The sequence below is a fragment of the Sus scrofa genome, chromosome Y, assembly GCF_054392235.1.
Source record: "Sus scrofa isolate SSC_HxYL_T2T_F1_AM1 chromosome Y, Sscrofa_HxYL_maternal_Yorkshire_Landrace_v2.0, whole genome shotgun sequence".
Classification (NCBI taxonomy): Eukaryota; Metazoa; Chordata; class Mammalia; order Artiodactyla; family Suidae; genus Sus; species Sus scrofa.
In genome coordinates, this window is record NC_139402.1 from 6,626,883 (window position 1) to 6,648,460 (window position 21,578).

General features: G+C 44.1%; 1 protein-coding gene across 18 annotated transcripts in view; it reads right to left on the bottom strand.

Annotated features, from left to right (window-relative positions):
* LOC100624109 (neuroligin-4, X-linked) overlaps positions 1-21,578 on the bottom strand; it is a 401,261-nt gene that overhangs the window by 313,473 nt on the left and 66,210 nt on the right. The gene's annotated exons all lie outside the window — the stretch shown is intronic.

Below are 21,578 nucleotides of genomic sequence, written 5' to 3' on the forward strand. Positions count from 1 at the left end.
CAGCCCATCAATGGACAGCCATCCCTTAACACCGTTCCCCAAACGTTTAAGACAACGGTCACTTTCCCCCAAGATGCTACGAGTGAAGCTCTGAGAGCTTCCCCAGAAGGGAAGTGTGCACCCAAGCCAGGCTGGCTTCAGGAGACGTGGGTACTGATCGGTGGACACAAAGGGAACATCACAAAACAGAAAGGGGGAGACTGCCTCCTCTTTCCTGCTGGGCTTCTGATAGGTACCTGTCTGGAGGCTCCAGACATCATCACCCAGCATCTCAGTTCCCTTCTAAAAAGTGGAGTCAGGGAGTTCCCATTGTGGCTCAGCGGTAACAAACCCAACAAGCATCCATGAGGATGCGGGTTCGATCCCTGGTCCAACTCAGTGAGTTCAGGATCTGGAATTACCGTGAGTTGAGTGCAGTGTGGGTCGCAGACATGGCTTGGATCCTACGTTACTGTGATGCAGGTAGGCAGGTGCAGCTCCGATTCGACCCCTAGCCCGGGAACTTCCATATGCTGCAGGTGTGGCCCTTAAAGAAAAAAGTAAGGTGTGGACATTACTATTACTATTCCAATTTTCTTTTTTTTTTTTATTTTTTTATTGTCCCACTGTACAGCAAGGGGGTCAGGTTATCCTTAGATGTATACATTGCAATTACAGTTTTTCCCCCACCCTTTGTTCTGTTGCAACATGAGTATCTAGACATAGTTCTCAATGCTATTCACTATTCCAATTTTCATAGAAAACCTTTCAGCCTATGGAAACAGCTTATGGGAACATGGGTATGATCTTCCTGTCGACTCTGGGAGGGGCAACCTTTAAATGGTAACCTCGTCCATTTGTGGCTCAGAGGACGATTCTCATACATGAACCATGGCTCATAGGAAATGTTTCCCATTTTTATTGAGGTACAGCTGATGCACAAGGCTGTGTTTGTTTCAGGTGTACAGCTAAGGGATTCCGTGATATACACATAGACCCATTCTTTTTCAGATTCCCTGAGCTGTCCAGTAGGTCTTTGTTGCTTATTTCTTTTATGTAGAGTAGAGGCTATATGCTAATCTCCAGGTCCTCATTTATCCCCGCCACCCCTCTTCCCTGGGATACCTCTAAGTTTGTTTTCTGTGTCGGTGGATCTCTTTCTGTTTTGCATGTAAGTTCACTCGGATCGTTTTGTTAAGATTCCCCGTATAAGTGATATATGGCGTCTGGTTCTTGCTCTTTCCCTGTCTAACTTCATTCAGCATGAGAAACTCGAGTTGCTTTGATGTTGCTGCAAATGACAGTCTGTTCTTTTTTTATGACTGAGGAATATATTCCATTGCATGTAGGGACCACATCTTCTTTATCTGTTCCCCTGCCGATGGACACTCACGTTGCTTCCATGTCTTGACAATTATGAAGCATGCTGAAGTGAACACAGGAGTAGCTGCATCTTTTCAAAGTATTGTTTTCTCTGGATATGTGCCCAGGAGTGGGATGGCTGGATCCTATGGTGGTTCTTTCTTTTCTTTTTTTCTTTTTTTTTTCTTTTTTGGAGGTACCTCCATACTGTTTTCCCTACTTGTTGCACAATTTACATTTTCACCACCAACCGTGTAGGAGGGTTCCCTTTTTTCCACACCTTCTCCAGCATGTGTTATTTGTAGACTTACCAATGGCCATTTGGACCAGGTGAGGTGGCACCTTGTTATAGTTTTGATTTGTATTTTTTTAATCTTGAGTGCTGTTGAGCGTGGCTCACATGACATTAACGAAGCCACACAAGAACAGAGAGTCGTGTCAAAGACAGCTAAGACACAGCAAACATTACATGAAGTGTTGTGAGGATTCTCCCTTTAAATGCAGCATTCTTCAATCCAGAAGAGACGAATGTGTTTCTAAGGACACGGTGGGTTATTCAGAGTATCTGTGAACTAGAATATAATCACGCATTCCATTTCCGCGAATAGTTAAGAGGAAGGTGTCAAACGGATAATTTGTTTTTTAATGAAACGTATCTGAGCCAGATCCATCAGGGAGCTCAGAGACCTCGGGGGGAAATTCCCGTAATCCATGACATCCTGGGCCAAGGGAAATCAGTTGAAAGACAATGCACAGAAAGGCTGGACTGTAGCACTGAGAGTGGAAATTGGCATCGCCCACCCCAGTCCCCCACTGTGGCTGATGTCTGGGTTTGCTTCCATCCCCGAATTCGCCTGCAGACAACCTCTGGATTTCCGCCACACTGTGATCCAATTTCTGAATAATGAAGAGACAGGCACGAACACCAATGAGGTGATGTGTGGAATTCTCTGTTTTCCTGAAAGCCCTTCTGGTTTAAAAGTGGCCTTGGTACTTCCTTCTCGAGCCTTCCTCACAGTCACACGAGATGCCAGCGACTTCTGATTCAAACAGACTGGAGCCCCAAATGGTATGGGCTGGAGAAGTCCACCTCCATGGGCTTTAAGTCAATGGCGTGTCCTGCCTTCTTCACAGGGGCAGGGAGAGCTGGAAAGGAGCCCATTTGCAAAGGACGGGGCCCAGTCAGTGTCCCCGCCATAGCCATGCAATGCTGGCGTTCAACACGGAGCTGCTGAAAAGACTCCCAGGTCCAGAGAGAAACTACACCCACCTCAGCCCAGATTTGGCAACCAGCAGGTAGCGAGCAAGGAGTTGAAATGTTCTGAGCCTCCCTTGACTGATGGGGTTTCCCAATCTCTGGGGATTAAAAGAGTGAATCCACACAAGGCCTGGCACAGTCCCCAAAAGGCAGAGTTCTAGAAAGGTAGAATTCCGGGGGCAGATTTGTCCCAGAACTTATGATGTGAATTTGTAGAAGTCGTCGAGCCCACACCACTGTTTCTCTCGTTCTAAGTGGAGGAGAGCATCTCTAGGTCACATGTTGTTACAGACTGAGCAGGAAGCTGTGATCTCACCATCCCACTCCTGGGGCATGTATCCAGACAAAATTCTTCATTCAAAAAGATACAGGCTTTCATTGGTCATTGCAGCACTCTTCTCAATTGCCAAAACATGGACGTAACCTAGGCATCAACGGACAGATGAATGGATAAAAAAGATGTGGTCTATATATATCATGGAATACTACTCAGCTATGAACAAGAACAAAAATGATGCCATGTGCAGCAACATGGATGGACCTAGAGATGACCATACTAAGTGAAGTTAGACAGAGAAAGCCCAGTATGATATGATATCACTCACATGCGGAATCTAATTGAAAAGTGATACCCAAAAACATATTTATAAAACAGAAACAAACTGACAGATATCAAAATCAAACTTTGGGTTGCATCAGGGGAAACCAGGGTGCTGGGGGAAGGTATAAACTGGGAGGATGAGAATAACATGTACACACTCTTGGACATAAAAGAGGTAAGTAACAAGGACCTCGTATAATCCATAGAGAAGTTCACTCGATGTTCTGTAATAACCTATATGGTGAAAGAATCTGAAAATGGACGGACAGATGTATCACTGATTCACGCTGCTGTAGCCCTGAAACAAACCCAACATTGGAAGTCCACCAGACTCCCATAAAATAAAAAAAGACTACGCAGTCAGCATCCCACCAACAAGCCACGCTTGCATCGTATGATCAAGTCTCTATCAAAACGCACCTCCCCACAAGGCCCTGAGGGCCAGAGAGAGGCAGAACACCAGCTGGATCTAAGAGGACAAGCATGGGGAGCAGGACTCTTCGCACTCACCAGGTCCAGGTCAGGCATTCAACACAGTCCTATGTTTTCGGCTATCTTACTGACTCCCTCATTTTGGGGGGCAATCAGGCAAGCCCCACAAATAGAGGACAATCAGCCTCCAGCACTGTCTCTCAGAGTCCGCTCTGCTGGCATTTGGGACCCATACTGTTCTTGGTGGTGGGGGCCGTCCTGAACCCTAGAGAGGGTAGCAACCCCCACCCTGGTCTCTACCCATTTGATGCTGGCAGCGACCCCGTCTCTATGTTAACCATCAAACATGTCTCTAGACACTGGAGTTCCCCTGGGGTGCAGTGGGTTAAGGATGTAGCATTGTCACTGCAGCAGCTCGGGGGCTGCTGTGGCACAGGTTCGATCCCTGGTCCAGGAACTTCTGGAGGAGACAAAACAACGTGCTACTAAAAAAACAATGGGTCAATGAGGACATCAGGAAGGCGATTAAAAAACACTCAAGGCAAATGATAATCAAGACACAACTGCTCCAAATCTACAGGATGCCACAAAAGCGGTGCTCAGAGGGAAAGGCATAGCCAGACAGGCCTTCCTCAAAAAAGAAGAAAAATCTCAAATTGACAACTTAACCTGTCACCTAAAGGAATTAGAAAAAGAAGAACAAACAAAACCTAAAGTCAGCAGAAGGAAGGAAATCATAAAGATCAGAGAGGAAATCAATGAAATAGAGATTCAAAAAACAATAGAAAAAAAAAATCAATAAAACCAAGACCTAGTTCTTTGAAAAGGTAAGCAAGATTGACAAGCCTCTAGGCAGGCTCACCAAGAAGAGGAGAGAAAAAACCCAAATAAACAACATAAGAAATGAAAAAGGAGAAATCACAATGGATACTGTAGAGATACAAAAAACCATGAGAGAATACTAAGAACAACTGTATGCCAACAAATTTGACAACCTAGAAGAAATGGACAACTTTCTAGAGACTTACAGCCTGCCAAAACTGAGTCAAGAAGAAGTAGATCAACTCAACAGACTGATCACTAGAAATGAAATGAGTATGTCATTAAAAGACTCCCTACAAATAGAAGTCCAGGACCAGATGGCTTCACAGGCGAATTCTACCAAACATACAAAGAGGAACTTATACCCATCCTCCTTAAACTTTTCCAAAGGGTTGAAGAAGGAACACTCCCAAAGACATTCTATGATGTCACCATCACCCTAATACCAAAACCAGGAAAAGATACCACCAAAAAAGAACACTATAGGCCAATAACTTTGATGAATATAGATGCAAAAATTCTCAATGAAATTTTAGCCAACCAAATCCAACAACATATCAAAAAGATCATACACCATGACCAAGTGGGATTCATCCCAGGTGCAAAAGGATGGTGAAACATACACAAATCAATCAATGTCATATGCCACATCAACAAAAGAAAAGTCAAAAACCACATGATCATCTCAATAGACGGCAGAAAAAGCACCTGACAAAGTCTAACATCCATTCATGATAAAAACTCGTACCAAAGTGGGTACAGAGGGAACATAACATAATTGAAACCATTTATGACAAACCCACAGCAAATATAAAGCTCAATGGAGAAAAGCTGAAAGCCTTCCCACTGCAATCTGGAACAAGACAAGGATGCCCACTCTCACCACTGTTATTCAACATAGTATGGAAGTCCTGGCCACAGCAATCAGACAAACGAAAGAAATAAAAGGCATCCAAAGAGGAAGAGAAGAGATAAAGCTGTCACTGTATGCAGACGACATGATACTATATATAGGAAACCCTAAGGACTCAACCCCAAAACTACTCTAACTGATCAACAAATTCAGCTGAGTAGCAGGATATAAGATTAACATTCAGAAATCAGTTGCATTTCTGTATACTAACAATGAAATATTAGAAAAATACAAAACACAATACCTTTTAAAATTGCACTCCCCTCAAAAAATCAAATATCTGTGAATACACCTGACCAAGGAGGTGAAAGGCTTATATGCTGAGAACTACAAAACATTAATCAAGGAAATTAAAGAAGATGTAAAGAAATGGAAAGCTATTCCATGCTCCTGGGTAGGAAAAATTAATTTTGTAAAAATGGCCATACCACCCAAAGCAATCTATAGATTCAATGCACTCTATATCAAATTACCCATGATGTTTTTCACAGAACTAGATCAAACAATCCAAAAATTTACATGGAACAACAAAAGACCCAGAATTGCCAAAGCAATTCTGAGGAACAAAAACCAAGCAGGAGGCATAACTCTTCCAGACTTCAAGAAATATTACAAAGCCACAGTCATCAAGACTGTGTGGTCCTGGTACCAAAACACATATACGAACCAATGGAACAGAACAGAGAACACAGGAATAAACTCAGACACTATGGTCAATTAATCTTTGACAAAGGAGGCAAGAATATAAAATGGGAAAAAGACAGTCTTTTCAGCAAGTATTCCTGGGAAAACTGGACAGCAGCATGTAAATCAATGAAACTAGAACACACCCTGACACCACACACAAAAATTCACTCAAAATGGCTTAAAGACTTAGGTATAAGACCATTAAACTCCTAGAAGACAATATAGGCAAAACATTCTCTGACATCAACCTTACAAATGTTTTCTCAGGTCAGTCTCCCAAGGCAACAGAAATAAAAGCAAAAATAAACCAATGGGACCTAATCAAACTGACAAGCTTTTCACACCAAAGGAAACCATAAAAAAAAAAAAAAAAAGACAACTTATAGAATGGGAGAAAATAGTGTCAAATGATGTAACTGACAAGGGCTTAATCTCTAAAATATATAAACAACTTATACAACTCAACAGCAAAAAAGCCAACAACCCAATGGAAAAATGGGAAAAGGACCTGAATAGACATTTTTCCAAGGAAGATATACAGATGCCAACAAACACTTGAAACAATGCTCAACATCACTGACTTAGGGATTTAGAGAAATGCAAATCAAACGGACAATGAGGTACCACCTCCTTAACAAGTCCACAAATAACAAAAGCTGTAGAGGGTGTGGAGAAAAGGGAACCCTCTTCACTGTTGGTAGGAATGTAAATTGGTGTGACTACTATGGAAAACAGTATGGAGGCTCCTCAGAAAACTAAATATAGAACTACCATAGGATCCAGCAATCCCACTCCTGGGCATATACCTGGACAAAACTTTCCTGGAAAAAGACACATACACCCACATGTTCATTGCAGCCCTATTCACAACAGCCAACCAACCCAAATGTCCATTGGCAGATGATTGGATTAGGAAGATGTGGTATATATACGCAATGGAATACTACTCAGCCATAAAAAAGAACAATAATGTCATCTGCAGCAACATGGATGGAACTAGAGACTCTCATACTAAGTGAAGTAAGTCAGAAAGAGAAAGACAAATACCATATGATATCACCTATATCTGGAACCTAATATATGGCACAAATGAATCTTACCACAGAAAAGAAACTCATGGACCTGGAGAACAGACTTGTGGTTGCCATGGGGGAGGGGGAGGAAGTGGGAGGGACTGGGAATTCAGGGTTCATAGATGCAAACTATTGCTTTTGGAATGGATTAGCAATGAGATCCTGCTGTGTAGCACTGGGAAATATGTCTAGTCACTTGTGGTGGAACATGATAATGTGAAGAAAAAAAATGTATATATGCACATGTGACTGGGTCAGCTTGCTGTACAGTAGAAAACTGACACAATACTGTAAACCAGTTGTAATGGAAAAAGTGAGTCATTATAAAAATAAATAATAAAATAAAATAAGCCTATTAAATATGCATTCTCTGTGGGTTCGATTTCTGGCCTCGCTCAGTGATCAGGGATCTGGCACTGCCTTCAGCTGTGGGGTAGGTCACAGATGTGTCTTGGATCCTTTGGCTGTGGCTGTGGTGTAGACTGGCAGCTGCAGCTCTGATTTGAACCCCAGCCTGAGAACTTCTATATGCTGCAGGTGCAGCCCTAAAAAGCCAAAAAAAAAAAAAAAAAGGCCAAAAAAACACGCATTCTCATTTAAAAATCACCATAGAGTGGGGGACATAATAAAAATAAAAATCACTATAAATGTAACCAACACATACGCTGCAGGACAAAAAAAAAAAAAAAAAATCAAAGCCTTGTCCTTGTAACCTTCACACTGAAAATAATTCCACAAAGAATGAAATGGCATTATATCTGTACATAGTAGTTATGTGTATTTAGTCCATATTATATATGACATGTTTATGTTATCTATTTTCTATCGTGTGCCCTGATTTTTAACTTTTTACAAAATAGAAGATACCAGAAAGGAATTTCTCAAATAAAAAAGTTTAATGAAAAAGTTAAAACAGACATGGAAACTTTACTGTAGAGTCCACAATACTGGGGGCGTTAGGAAGGACCTCATGGCATATTTGCTCTGCAAATGCTAAACAAAGAACAATAAATACCTCAGAGTGGCATTCTTACTTGATTTCTAACTTTATTGGGTTTTTGTTTGTTTGTTTGTTTTTAGGTGGCAGGTGCTGCATACGGAAGCTTCCAGGCTAGGGCTCAAATCAGAGCTGCAGCTGCCAGTCTACACCACAGCCATGCCAGATCCAAGCCATATCTGTGACGTACACCACAGCTCATGGCAACACCAGATCCTTAACCCACTGAGCGGGGCCAGGGATTGAACCCGCATCCTCATGGGTACTAGTTGGATTCATTTCTGCTGTGCCCCAACAGACTCTCCTTTATTGGGTATTTTAGAATGATTCTTGACAGAATGGTCCTTCTGTCTGAGGGTGTAATTAAGACTCAAACAATGCATGCCTATATAACTTTAAAAGCATCAAAATACACATTGGGATCAATTTCTCCTGAAAGTGCACACCCCTCACATCGAGACTGGTTTAATTTCAAAATAGGTATTTCATTTGGGGGAGTCCTGATACCATTTATGTGGGGAATTTTTGGTCTCACCCAGACAAACAAAAATCACAGCTCTTGGGGATTCCCAGCCCTATTTCATGGGTGTGAAAGTCTTTTGAAAACAAAGAACTTTGTGGATGCATCTTTAAAAAAAAAAAAAAAAAAAAGAAGGAGGAAAAAAAAAAATGCGAGGATTAATGAGCCGGAAGGAGGCCTCCCCTGGCGTTACTCTCAGCCACATGAAAGCCTGGGACTTGCTCTCTGCTGCCAAGAAGCTGCCAACAACAAGAGGCACTTGGAAAATTCACTTTTATGTCACTTCATGAAACATCAGAAAACCCAGAACAGCGGATCCTGGCACTTTCCCCAATTAACGAGCCGGTCAAACAACCTTTCCACATTGTCGGCTATGAAAGCCTGCAACAGCCATTCCCCAAACTGCAAGACTTCTTGCGTTTGATTTTTTGTTTGTTTCTTTTGGGTGGGGACACCCACATTTTCCGGTACCCAAGACGAGTGTGGTCCCTCTCTGGGCCTAGAACACAGATCTCTACCCTGAGGGGGCCCAGGGCACCTGTTCCCTATGTCTGTAACACCTTGACTCTGAGTGTGGGCTTACGGCACACACGCACGCATGCACATGCACGCACACGCACACACACACACAGAGCTTTAATCCCTACCTGAATTTCACTCAAGGCCTGCAATCCGCCAACTAGTATATTTTGCGGTATATATTTTTCATATTCTGGTTTGGATTTCATCTCCCTGATGGGTAAGGTTATAATCCACTGTGGCTTGTGTCACATCGTGTATCTCCCTGCCTGTCTATCCAGGTGTCTTTGTTCAGTTCCAGAAGCCACATCCCATCCACATCCACCCTTTGGAACCAGGAAGCTTGAACATAAACAGAGAGGAACGTAAGGATGCCAAGTCTTTAAGGTGGTTTTGTGCCCAAGGAGGGCTCCAAGATCATTCATTTCATCGCCTCTGTCACCATGTCTGTTCTTTTATTTTTTTGTCTTTTGTTGTTGTTGTTGTTGCTATTTCTTGGGCCGCTCCCGCGGCATATGGAGGTTCCCAGGCTAGGGGTCCAATCAGAGCTGTAGCCACCGGCAACGCCAGAGCCACAGCAACGCGGGATCCGAGCCGCGTCTGCAACCTACACCACAGCTCACGGCAACGCCGGATCCTTAACCCACTGAGCAAGGGCAGGGACCGAACCTGCAACCTCATGGTTCCTAGTCGGATTCGTTAACCACTGCGCCACGACGGGAACTCCCCACCATGTCTGTTCTTATACTGAAGTTTCCTAGGTCGGGAACATATTTGGATCATGGTCATAGGAACGGGAGCTTGCAACGAGAGCCAGGACCCAGGGCAAACCCAGGCGAAAGAGTTCATGGCTCGTATATGGTCCACTCAAGGTTAACTGGATACAAAGATGCTCCAAAGAGATGCAGGCCAGAGATACGATCCGAGATTAAGCATCAATTGTTTTTCCCCAGAGCAGACTATGGGGACAACAGGATCCCAGAGTGGCCACAGAAATACAGCAACACCAACACTCAGTCACAGATGAGTATTTCATAAAAATCCCTAGTCGAGGTTACTGGGACGTTGGAAGAGAGGATACAGAATTCCTGCCCACTAGATGTCATGCTAGTGAAAGTATTCCCAAAAGCAGTGCTTTTTTTCCTTGATCATCGTGTGTATGTCTAAAGCAAATGCAAGGGAGTTCCCCTTGTGGCACAGCAGAAACCAATCTGACTAGTACCCACAAGGATGCAGGTTTGATCCCTGGCCTCACTCAGGGGGTGAAGGATCCGGCGTTGCTGGGAGCTGTGGTATAGGTCTCAGACGTGACTCAGATCCTAGTGGCTGTGGCTGCGGCATAGGCCCCTCGCCTGGGAAGTTCCATTTGCCATGGGTGCAACCCTAAAAAGCAAAAGCAAAAAACAAAACAAAACAAAAGCAAGTGAAAGGACTTTCTGAACAAATACCATGACCTGACCAATACGTGGGATCTAAAATACGGCACAAATGAACCCATCCACAAAACAGAAACAGACCCATAGACACAGAGAACAGATGCGTGGTTTCTGGGGAGGGGGTGGGGAGGGAGGGATGGGGGGTTTGGGGCTAGCAAAAGTAAACGATTACATATAGGATGGATAAACAAGGTTCCACCGTAGGGCACAGGGAACTGTATTTAATATCTTGTGATACAGCACAATGGAAAATAATGTCGAAAGAAAGTATATGTAACTCAATCACTTTGCTGTACAGCAGAAATTATGCAACATTATAAATCGACTATGCGTCAATAAAATACTTTTTAAAACACCGGCTTTGTCTCATCCCACTATGACCACACATGATTTCCGAATCTAGATCAAATAACCTGCAAGTATCTCTAGGAGGTGTGTGGACCCCTCAAAGTCAGAACCCAAAGATGGATCCTCAAGGTCAAACTGTCATGCATTTTCTAGGGTTAGGGTTAGGGGTTAGGGTTAGGCAGTGCTCCAAACATGAGCTCCTCCCCGTGCCTCCCAGCTGTGGCTTCCCATTTCAGGAACGAGCATCATCCTTTTCCTAGTTATTTAGGTGAACTTGAAAGCCATCTCTGGTGGCCCGTCTTCCAAGTTTCCACACACACACAGTTAAGTCCTCAAATCTGCCAAGAGTCTAGACACCAGCTGAGAAGTGGGGACCTCATTGGTTATTGCTGAACCAGAGATGAATCTAATTGCTGAGCAGAAATCACCAAGGGTCAGCAAAGATGGACACGGCCTCTGGTACCCAGTGTGGAGCAAAGATGCTGAGCAATCCCCTAGCCTGGTGACCATGAACATGGCCTTATGGGAGAACAACTGTGCATTAGATAGGAAAGCCAAGTGTGAGAAGACGCTGGTGCAAATATACACCTCCTCACACACACGCAAACTCTATTGTTCATCTATTCTCTATCCTCCCACAAAGCTGCTTGAAAATCTGTGTCAAGAGACACCCACAGCCATTTCCATTTGCAGCTGGAGTCATAAAAGCCTAAGAATTGAGATGTTCATTAAGAGGTGATTGGATCCATAGCAGTGAACACAGTAAAACAAAATAGTACCGAACAGAAAAACATGAATAAAAAAACAGACAGATAAGCCAAAATGGATAGACTCCCCCCAAAAAAAAGGCGAGTCACCAAATCACATATACAGTGTGATGGTGTTTACAGGCTATTACATAAAACTCAACAGGACACTCCTTAGAGCTGTATTACTACTAAAATGTCCAAATGGCAGAGGCATTATTAAAACTGCAATCTGGGATAGTAACTACTATGCCGGGTAGCAACTCACATGAATCAACAAAGACACTGGTAATTTTCTCCTCTTCAGTAGGGCAGTAGGTATCTTTGTTTAATTTACATATCTATTTATAGATGTTTATATATGCATGTGTTTAATTTATATATGCATTATATATTTACGTACAGTTCAAATTTTTATGAGTATGATTTTTTTTCTTTTTTTGCCTTTTTGGGGCTGCCCTTGTGGCATATGGAGGTTCTCAGGCTAGGGACCAAATGGGAGCTGTAGGTGCTGGCCTACGCCAGAGCCACAGCAACACAGGATCTGAGCCGCGTCTGCAACCTACACCACAGCTCACGGCAACGCCAGATCCTTAACCCACTGAGCAAGGCCAGGGATTGAACCTGCCTCCTCATGGACACTTGTTGGGTTCACTACCACTGAGCCACGACGGGAACTCCATGTATGGTTCTTTTACAATGCCCATTTCAATCAAGAGATGCATGTCTGAAAGTGCCCAGTGCGGCTCAGTGGGTTACAAACCAGACTAGCATCCATATAGATGTGGAGTGGATCTCTGGTTTAGCTCAGTGGGTAAAGGATCCAGCCTTGCTGTGGCTGTGGTGTAGGTCAGCAGCTACAGCTCCGATTTCATCCCTAGCCTGGGAACTTTCATATACCACAGGTGCAATCTTAAAAAGCACACAAAAAGCGGGAGGGATGCATGTCTACATAGGTTTTTGGCCACAACTTATTTTCCCAAGTACTTTAAAAGTATCTTATGTTAAAATATCTTCAACTTTAGGAGTGAAAGAAAAACATCAATGCCAGGGTTCCATGACAAGTCCAAGGCCATGGAGCGTCCGCCCACACAACCCACAAAAAGCAGGAGCAGCTGTTGGCAGGGCTCAGCATCAGGTCACCTAAGACTTCTCTGCTTCTGCCTTGGCCCTGAATTAGCCAGGTGTCCTCTGGCACATCACATGGCACCCAGAGGTCCGGCTCGCTGGACCACGGCACGACGGCTGAGATCCCTTTATCTCCTCCGCTCCCCTCTTCGCGCCTTTAGCATCAGGAGCCTCTGCAAGTCCTGACACTTACCCTGGAAACTCTGTGCACCCAAAATGCGGAGAAAGGGACATTTTCCAACGAGGCAAGAAAGCCACAGGTCAGGGGAGAGCGCTGATCTGAAGAACAGGGCAAGCCTAGCGGTGTCAGAAACAGATACATGGGCCCAACCAGCATCTTAGAAAATGGCCCTCAGTCCCCTGAAACGGCCATCAGCAGGAGGAAGATGAGCCTCGCTTCTCACTGCCTTGAGTTCTGCACCAAGACTCAGAACGATGCTTCTCTTTGCCCCAATGTTCCCTGATGACAAACAATGCAGGGCCCGCTTCTCCTATCTAACCACACAGAGCTATTTGTGCAACAGCTTGTACTTGAAATATATTTGTATAATTGGATGCATGTAAGTTTTAAAATATATACCTACATCCAAAATAATAATACAATGTGATGCCTGTGTCTCTGTATGCGTGTCTCCCAAACGAGCTCACTTTAGGTTCAGGAATTACACGTTCTCCACTCCCTATAAATTTTTTTTTTTTTTTTGCTTCTTAGGGTCATAGCCACAGCATATGGATGTTCCCAGGCTAGAGGTCAAACCAGAGCTGCACCTGCCAGCCTACAGCACAGCCATAGCAATGCAGGATCTGAGCTGCGTCTGTGACCTACACTGCAGCTCATGGCAATGCCGGAACCTTAACCCACTGAGGGAGACCAGGTATTGAACCTGTATCCTCATGGATCCTAGTTGGGTTCATTACCCCTGATCCACGACAGAACTCCCACTCCCTGTACATCTCTACGGTGCCATGTTCAAGGCCCTTCACGCTGTCGTTTTATCTATAAAACATATTACAGGTGATGTGGATTATCCGTTTCTAGGATGGATGGGTCTAAACATGAGCCATCACAAAAGTAGGTTCAAACTCGGGCTGCTAGCATCAAAACACTTGTCCACATGTTAAGTATCTGGGAGGCATTATGGAGCATTGGTTAAGGATGTGCCTTCTCAGCTCCTAGATTTAAATCTCGGCTCTAACTCCATCAGCAACCACAGTGGAGAGTGTAAGCCAACAATGCCTCCATATTTTTATCTGTGAAACGGGGACAGCAGAGGCTGTAACTCCTGCGTATGACTGCATGTGTATGCACACGTGGGAATATATACATAGAAGCTTTATATACATATATATGTATATAAAATGTATATATATATATACAATGTATACATATGCAAAATGTATATATACAATGTATAATATGCAGAATGTATATATACAATGTATACATATACAATGTGTGTATATATATATATACAATGTATACATATGCAATGTGTGTATATATATATACAATGTATACATATGCAAAAATGTGTATGTATATGCACATGTATTTGCATGTGAACATAAGTCAATTTAGAACAAGAAGCGACCCCCAAAGAAATGGGAGTTAGTTATAATTCTTCACTAAGTTTCTATTCAATGATTCCACTATGCAAGCCACTTGGATAAACATGAAGAGACCCCCATCAAAGTCCCCTCTGAATGTACTCTCCTTTCCAGGTGACCAAGCAAAGTCTGTCCTGGTTTCTTTTTTATTTTTTGCTTTTTAGGGCTGCACCCACAGCATATGGAGGTTCCCAGGCTAGGGGTCGAATCGGAGCTATGGATGCCGCTCTACAGCACAGCCACAGCCACGTCAGATCCGAGCCGCGTCTGCGACCTACACTGCAGCTCACAGCAACACGGAATCCCTAACCCACTGAGCGTGGCCAGGGATCGAACCCGCAACCTCATGGGTCCTAGTCGGATTCATTTCCACTGTGCCACGACAGGAACTCCAAAGGCTGTATTTAAAGGATTACAATTTAATCACATGTGTGGTCCCCTCCTCCCATCTCCTCCTGTCTGGGGGACCCTGAGAACAGGCTGCATGGCATTTGGGATGAAATATCTAAAAAAACAGAAACAGGAAGTTCCCTTTGTGGCTCAGCAGTATCCGTGAGGACACGGGTCCAATCCCTGGGCTTGCTCAGTGGGTTAAGGATCTGGTGTTGCCATGTGAGCTGTGGTGTAGGTCACAGACACGGCTCAGATCCCACGTTGTTATGGCTGTGGCATAAGTTGGCAGCTGTAGCTCTGATTTGACCCCTAGCCTGGGAACCTCCATATACCACAGGTGCAGCTCTAAAAAGGAGAATATAAAAATTAAACAAACAAAAAAAAACCCCAAAAAAACAAAACAGAAATCAACTCAGATTGCAAAAGCAATCTGAGGGTTCCCATAAGGGAAACCACTAGGGAGAGGGGAGAAGTGGGTAGTAATAAGCCGTATGCACGCAACTGTATAAAATAGATGATTCATGAGCACCTCCTGGAGAACACGGGGAAATCTACTCAATAGTCTGCAACAACCTCTAAGGGTAAAAAGAAGAGATATAGGTATATGCGTGACAAATTCACTTTGCCGTACACCTGAGACCCATACAATTATACGCTAAGTCAATGAGACTCCGATAAAATTACATTAAAAAGGGGTCTAAGAGATGTGCTTAAAATTTTAGATATGCAGAGAGACCTGGGCCCAAAGAGGTTCTGAAGACAGTAACAGAGGAGCTGGGCACGACATTCATGAAGATGAACAGCAACCGACCGAGACTGCCCAAGAGTTGGCAAGATGGACCAGGAGGAACGGACATCGTGTTACAGTCCATTCCACCATGTTTGCCTGCACTGCCAGATGCTGAGCAGCCCAAGGGCACAGACGATGGAAGAGGAATAGCTCTTGACTTGGAAAAAAGAAAGTCCTTAGCAAAGGTTATTCAGTTCAAAGGAAGAGACAAGATGCAGAAGTCACAAAACCCAGGACAAAAAGGGCAATGTCCAGTGGTACAACCTTCTCCCAGGTCATTTCTGGGGAACACCACGGTGACCCTGGACTCTCGCTAGCAACGCCAATCGCATCTCCAACATAAACCTCCCTGGGGCCCCAGGATCTAGCCATGACGGGTTCCGCCTGTACCAAGTTCATCCTCAGGAAAAGGCATGTTAGGTTGGCCCTGTGACACAGGAACAAGACCTTTGAGTCATGGGCACTTGGCCAGGATCAGCCCATTTCAGTGACATCCAATGTTAAAAAGTAAGGTTCAGATCCACGTCTGAAGATAGAGAGGTGTGACCTCTCCGAGGAACCTAAGGAATCCCAGATGTCAAGCACTTTTGTTTTTTAACTAGAGTTGATGTACAGTGTTGTGCCAATTTCTGCTGCACAGCAAAGTGACCCAGGCACACATATATACATACATTGTTTTTTTCTCATATCATCTTCCATCAGGGTTGATCCCAAGAGACTGGACAGAGTTCCCTGTGCTGGACAGCAACACCCCATTGCTTATCCATTCTCAATCATAGTTCGCACCACCTAACCCTAAACCCCCCATCCATTCCACGCCCTCCGCCCTCCCCCTTGGTAACCACAGGTCTGTTTTCAGTGTTTGTGAGTCTGTTCCTGTTTTGTAGATAGTTTTATCTGTGCCATATTTAAGACTCCACGTATTTGTGATACCGTATGGTATTTGAGTTTTTCTCTTTCTTAGTATGAGACTCTCTAGCTGCATCCGTGTTGCTGCAAATGGCATTACTTCCTTCTTTTTATGGCTGAGTACTATTACGTTATCTATATGGACCATATCTTCTTAATCGAGAAGGGCTTCATCTCCAAAATACACAAACAGCGCATACAACTTGCCACCAACAAAAAAACAACCCAAATGAAAAATGGAAGGCAGACCTAAATAGACACTTCTCAAAAGAAGACAGACGGATAATCAATTGGGACATGAAAAGAAGCTCAATGTCACTCATTATCTGAGAAATGCAAATCAAAACTACAAGGTGTCACCTCACACCAGTCAGAATGGCCATCATTAACAAGTCAACAAATAACAAATGCTGGAGAGGGTGTGGAGAAAAGGGAACTATTGGTAAGAATGTAAATTGGTGCAACCGTAGAAAACAGTATGGAGCTCTCTCAGAAAACCAAAAATAGAGTTGCCATATGATCCAGCAATCCCACTCCTGGGCATCTATCTAGAAGAGACATAACCCAAAAATACATATGCCCCACAATATTCACAGAAGCACTAGTCTCAGTAGCCAAGACATGGAAACAACCTAAATGTCCAGCAACAGATGAATGGATCAAGAAGATGTGGTCCATATACACAATAGAATATTACTCAGCCATAAAAAAGAATGAAATCCTGCCATGTGCAGCAACATGGATGGAACTAGCGATTCTCATAGTATTTGAAGTAACTCAGAGAAAGACAAATATCATATGAGATCACTTACATGTGGAATCTAAAATAAGCCACAAAGGAACGTATTTACACAACAGACAGACTCACAGCCACATAAAACAAACCTATGGTTACCAAAGGGGAAAAGGATTGGGAGGGATCAGTTAGGAGTTTGGGATGAGTATATAGTAAGTGAAGAAGGTCAGAAAGAGAAAGACATATACCGTATGAGACCACTTATATCTGGAATCTAAAACATGGCACAGATGAACCTATCTGTAAAACAGAAACAGAGTAACAGACAGCAGGCCTGTGGGTGCCAAGGTGGAGGGGGTTGGAGTGGGATGGACAGGGAGTTTGGGGTTTGTAGATACCAACTATGACACTGACAATGGATAAGCCATGAGGTCCTGCTGTCCAGCACAGGGAACTCTATCCAATATCTTGTGGTAGAACATGCTGGATGATAATATGAGAAAAAGAATATATGTGGGTGTGTGACTGGTCCCTATGCAGTACAGCAGAAATTATAACACTGTAATAAACCTTTTTAAAACTACTATATGTAAAATAAACAAAGATTTACTGTATAGCACAGGGAACTATATTCAAACATCCCATCACAAACCATAATGGAAAAGGATACAATAAAGAAGATACATGTATGTATAACTGAATCACTTTGCTGTTCAGCAGAAACTAGGGAGTTGTCAATCAACTAAACTTGAATTAACAAACATACGATGACACATTTTAAAATACCTTGATAACTACGTCCATAAACTGGTTTCCTTTTAAGCTTACTTAAGAGTTAAAAATATTACTTTTAGAAAGGGTGTGTGTTTTTCACCACACTGACAAAGGGGTCTGTGATGCCCCCACAAAGTAGGCATGATGAAGATCCCTGGGAGTTCCCATCGTGGTTCATCAGAAACAAGTATGACTGGTATCCATGAGGACACAGGTTCGATCCCTGGGCTTGCTCAGTGGGTTAAGGATCTGGTGTTGCTGTGAGCTGTGGTGTAGGTCACAGACATGGCTCAGATCTGGTGTTGCCATGACTGTGGTGCAGGCTGGCAGCTGCAGCTGTGATTCAACCCCTAGCCTGGGAACTTCTATATGCTGCCAGTGCAGCCCTAAAAAGAAAAAAAAAAAAAATCCCAGAATTCATTGTCCAACTATTGACACCACCTGTGTCTGCAGCTCTTCTGACCCTGTGGGTAATGCTAAGGTTAGAAAGGCTTTCTACTGGTGCATAAAAGTCACGGACTCAACTATACTGGAACAGGAGTCTTCTGGCCTCCCTCTGGAGGAGCTGCACTCAGCCAAAGTGCCCCATGAGAAGGGAAGGATGCTCAACTCCACCTGAAGTGCTTGGTTTGCTCCAGTTATACCTGCTCAGGTCTAAGAGGTTTCTCCTAGCATCCCACCCCACAGAATTTTGCTGGAACCCGAGACCACCTCAGCCTGGTTTCCGTGGAGGCTAAAGCTCTGCCCAGGCAGGTGTCAAAAAGGATCATTGGGAGCAGGCAATTAATCCTCTCTGGACACCACCTGCCAATGGAACGAGTGGGAATCAACTCCAAGACCAGGGCACCCCCTCACCTCTGGGATGCGTCATTCCAGCCAAGACATGATCCTTCTTTCTCTAAACCAAAGCCACTGACATTTTAAACCTACAACTTGAAAATAAAGGTACGACTGCAAGGATGTCTTTTTTTTTATTTCCTTTAAAAGTTTTCGTGGAGTTGATGGACAAAGTTGTGATCCTTGCTGCTGTACAGCAAAGGGATTCAGTTACACCCGTACACACATAAAATTCTTTTTCAGACTCTTTTCTCATATAGACAATCACAGAATGTTGGGTAGAGTTCCCTGTGCTAGACAGCAGGTCCCCGTTGGCCAGTCATTCCATAGACCTCAGTGTGCATGTGCCAATCCCACACCCCCAGTCCATCCCTCTCCCTCCACCTGTCCCCTTTGGTACCCATACGTTTGTCCTCAAAGTCTGTGAGTCTATTTTTGTGCTGCAAATAATATTATTGTACCTTTATTTTTAGATTCCACATATAAATGAAATCATATGATGTCTGTCTTTGACTTCATATGATCATCTCTAGGTCCATCTATGTTGCAGCAATGGCAGGATTTCATCCTTTTTATGGCTGAATAATATTCCATTGTGTATATGGAGGTTCCCAGGCGAGGGGTCGCATCAGAGCTGTAGCCACCAGCCTACACCTCAGTCACAGAAACACCAGATCCGAGCCATGTCTGTAACCTACACCACGTCTGCGACCTACCCCACAGTGCACAACAACACCGGATCCCTAACCCACTGCAAGAGGCCAGGGATCGAACCTGTGTCCCCATGGATACCAGTCAGAATCATTTCCGCTGTGCCACGACGGGAACTCCCACATGTTCTTTATTTAATTCATGGTCGATGGACTCCCAGGCTGCTTCTATGTCTTGGGTATTGTAAATAGTGCTGCAGTGAACCTTGGGGGGTGTGTATCCTTCTGAATAATGGTTTTCTCTGGATAGGTGCCCAAGAGTGGAATTGCTCCATCCTACAGTGACTCTCTTGTTCATTTTTTGGGCAATCTCCATATAGTCCTCCATAATGATGGCACCAATTTATATCCTTCCCCCAACAGTGTAAGACACGTGCCTTGAAGATCTTTTTTTTGCTTGACTTTTTTTTTTTTTTTTTTTTTTTTGGCTTTTTGCCATTTCTTGGGCTGCTCCTGTGGCATGTGGAGGCTCCCAGGCTAGGGGTCTAATTGGCGCTGTAGCCACCGGCCTACGCCAGAGCCACAGCAACGCGGGATCCGAGCCGAGTCTGCAACCTACACCACAGCTCACGGCAACACTGGATCCTTAACCCACTGAGCAAGGGCAGGGATCGAACCCGCAACCTCATGGTTCCTAGTCGGATTCGTTAACCACGGCGCCACGACGGGAACTCCTTTTTTTTTTTTTTAACAGTGGAAGTGTTTTCATTTTTTTTAATTTTTATATGATAAGATGGTCTTTTCTATTTTAGTTGATTTCCAAGGTTCTGTCCATGTCTGCTGTACAGCAAAGGGACCCTGTCATATATGTATAGACACGTCATTCTAATCACATATATGGAGCACACCACAACTCACCCTGCCCTTTGCTTCGGGACTGCTACCAACACGTGGAGGAAGGGGACGGGACGTCTCAGGAGGAGCCGAGTTAGTGAGTTTGCTATTGGGTGCTGTGCACGGGAACCGAGTCCCTTTACGTATGAAAGGGATGGACAAGAATCCTGCAGACGGACAGAATCAGCAGAGGCATGCATCGCCCCCTGCTGGTCAAGGTCTCCGGCCCCGTGGGCCACCTGTACAAGAAAGGAGGTGGAAAAAGTCCACCATGCTCAGCTCCAGCGTGTGCCACCACAAATGGCAAAATCCTGATACTCTAAAAAGCGTAGGTCTGTGGCGTCTCACTTCTCATCTGCATCCCCTCCCTTTCGAATCTCCAACCGTCTGTCTTTGCTCTTCTTAAATCGATAGGTGGGACGTTCTCTCCCCTTCACCTCTCTCTGTGTACTGAGAAGGATAAAAAAAGATGGATCTTTTTTTTTTTTTTTTTCCCATGACCATCATCCGATGTCACAGGTTTTCTGCAATGAATGCTTGCCTTGGCTATTTTCAGACCTTCTATTAAGATCTATCTATTCTTTCCTTCTGGCATATTCCTCTTAACCCAATTAAAACCAATTAAATCCTCTGCCATGATGGTTCCATTCCCTCATGTTTAATTATCTCTGAACAAGTCTCTGTTACCACATGTTCTTTCCACTGGCCCACCCCTGCCGGTGTCACCCATAGGATGTGACACACGCACCCATCTAAAACCTTCACGGTAAGGGGCCATCCGGCCAATTTCCCTGAGGGGAAATTTACCAACGGGGGAGCGTGCCTTTTTAAGACCAGCATCCTCTGCAACTTCCAACATAGGAGCAGAGGTTTGAAAACAGAAGCACAGAAAACAATTTGCCTCTGTTAAGTACGCCCTCTGATTTAATGAGGTCATTAGGAAAACACACGGAAGGGGTGGAGCCCAGATAAGGGGCTCCAATATGTATTAAACTTCACGTGTGCCGTGTGCATGTGTGTGCCTGCATGTGTGTGTCTGCGTGCATGTGTGTGTCTGCGTGCATGTGTCTGTCTGCGTGCATGTGTCTGTCTGCCTGCATGTGGTGTATCTGCCTGCATGTGTCTGTCTGCCTGCATGTGTCTGTCTGCCTGCATGTGTCTGTCTG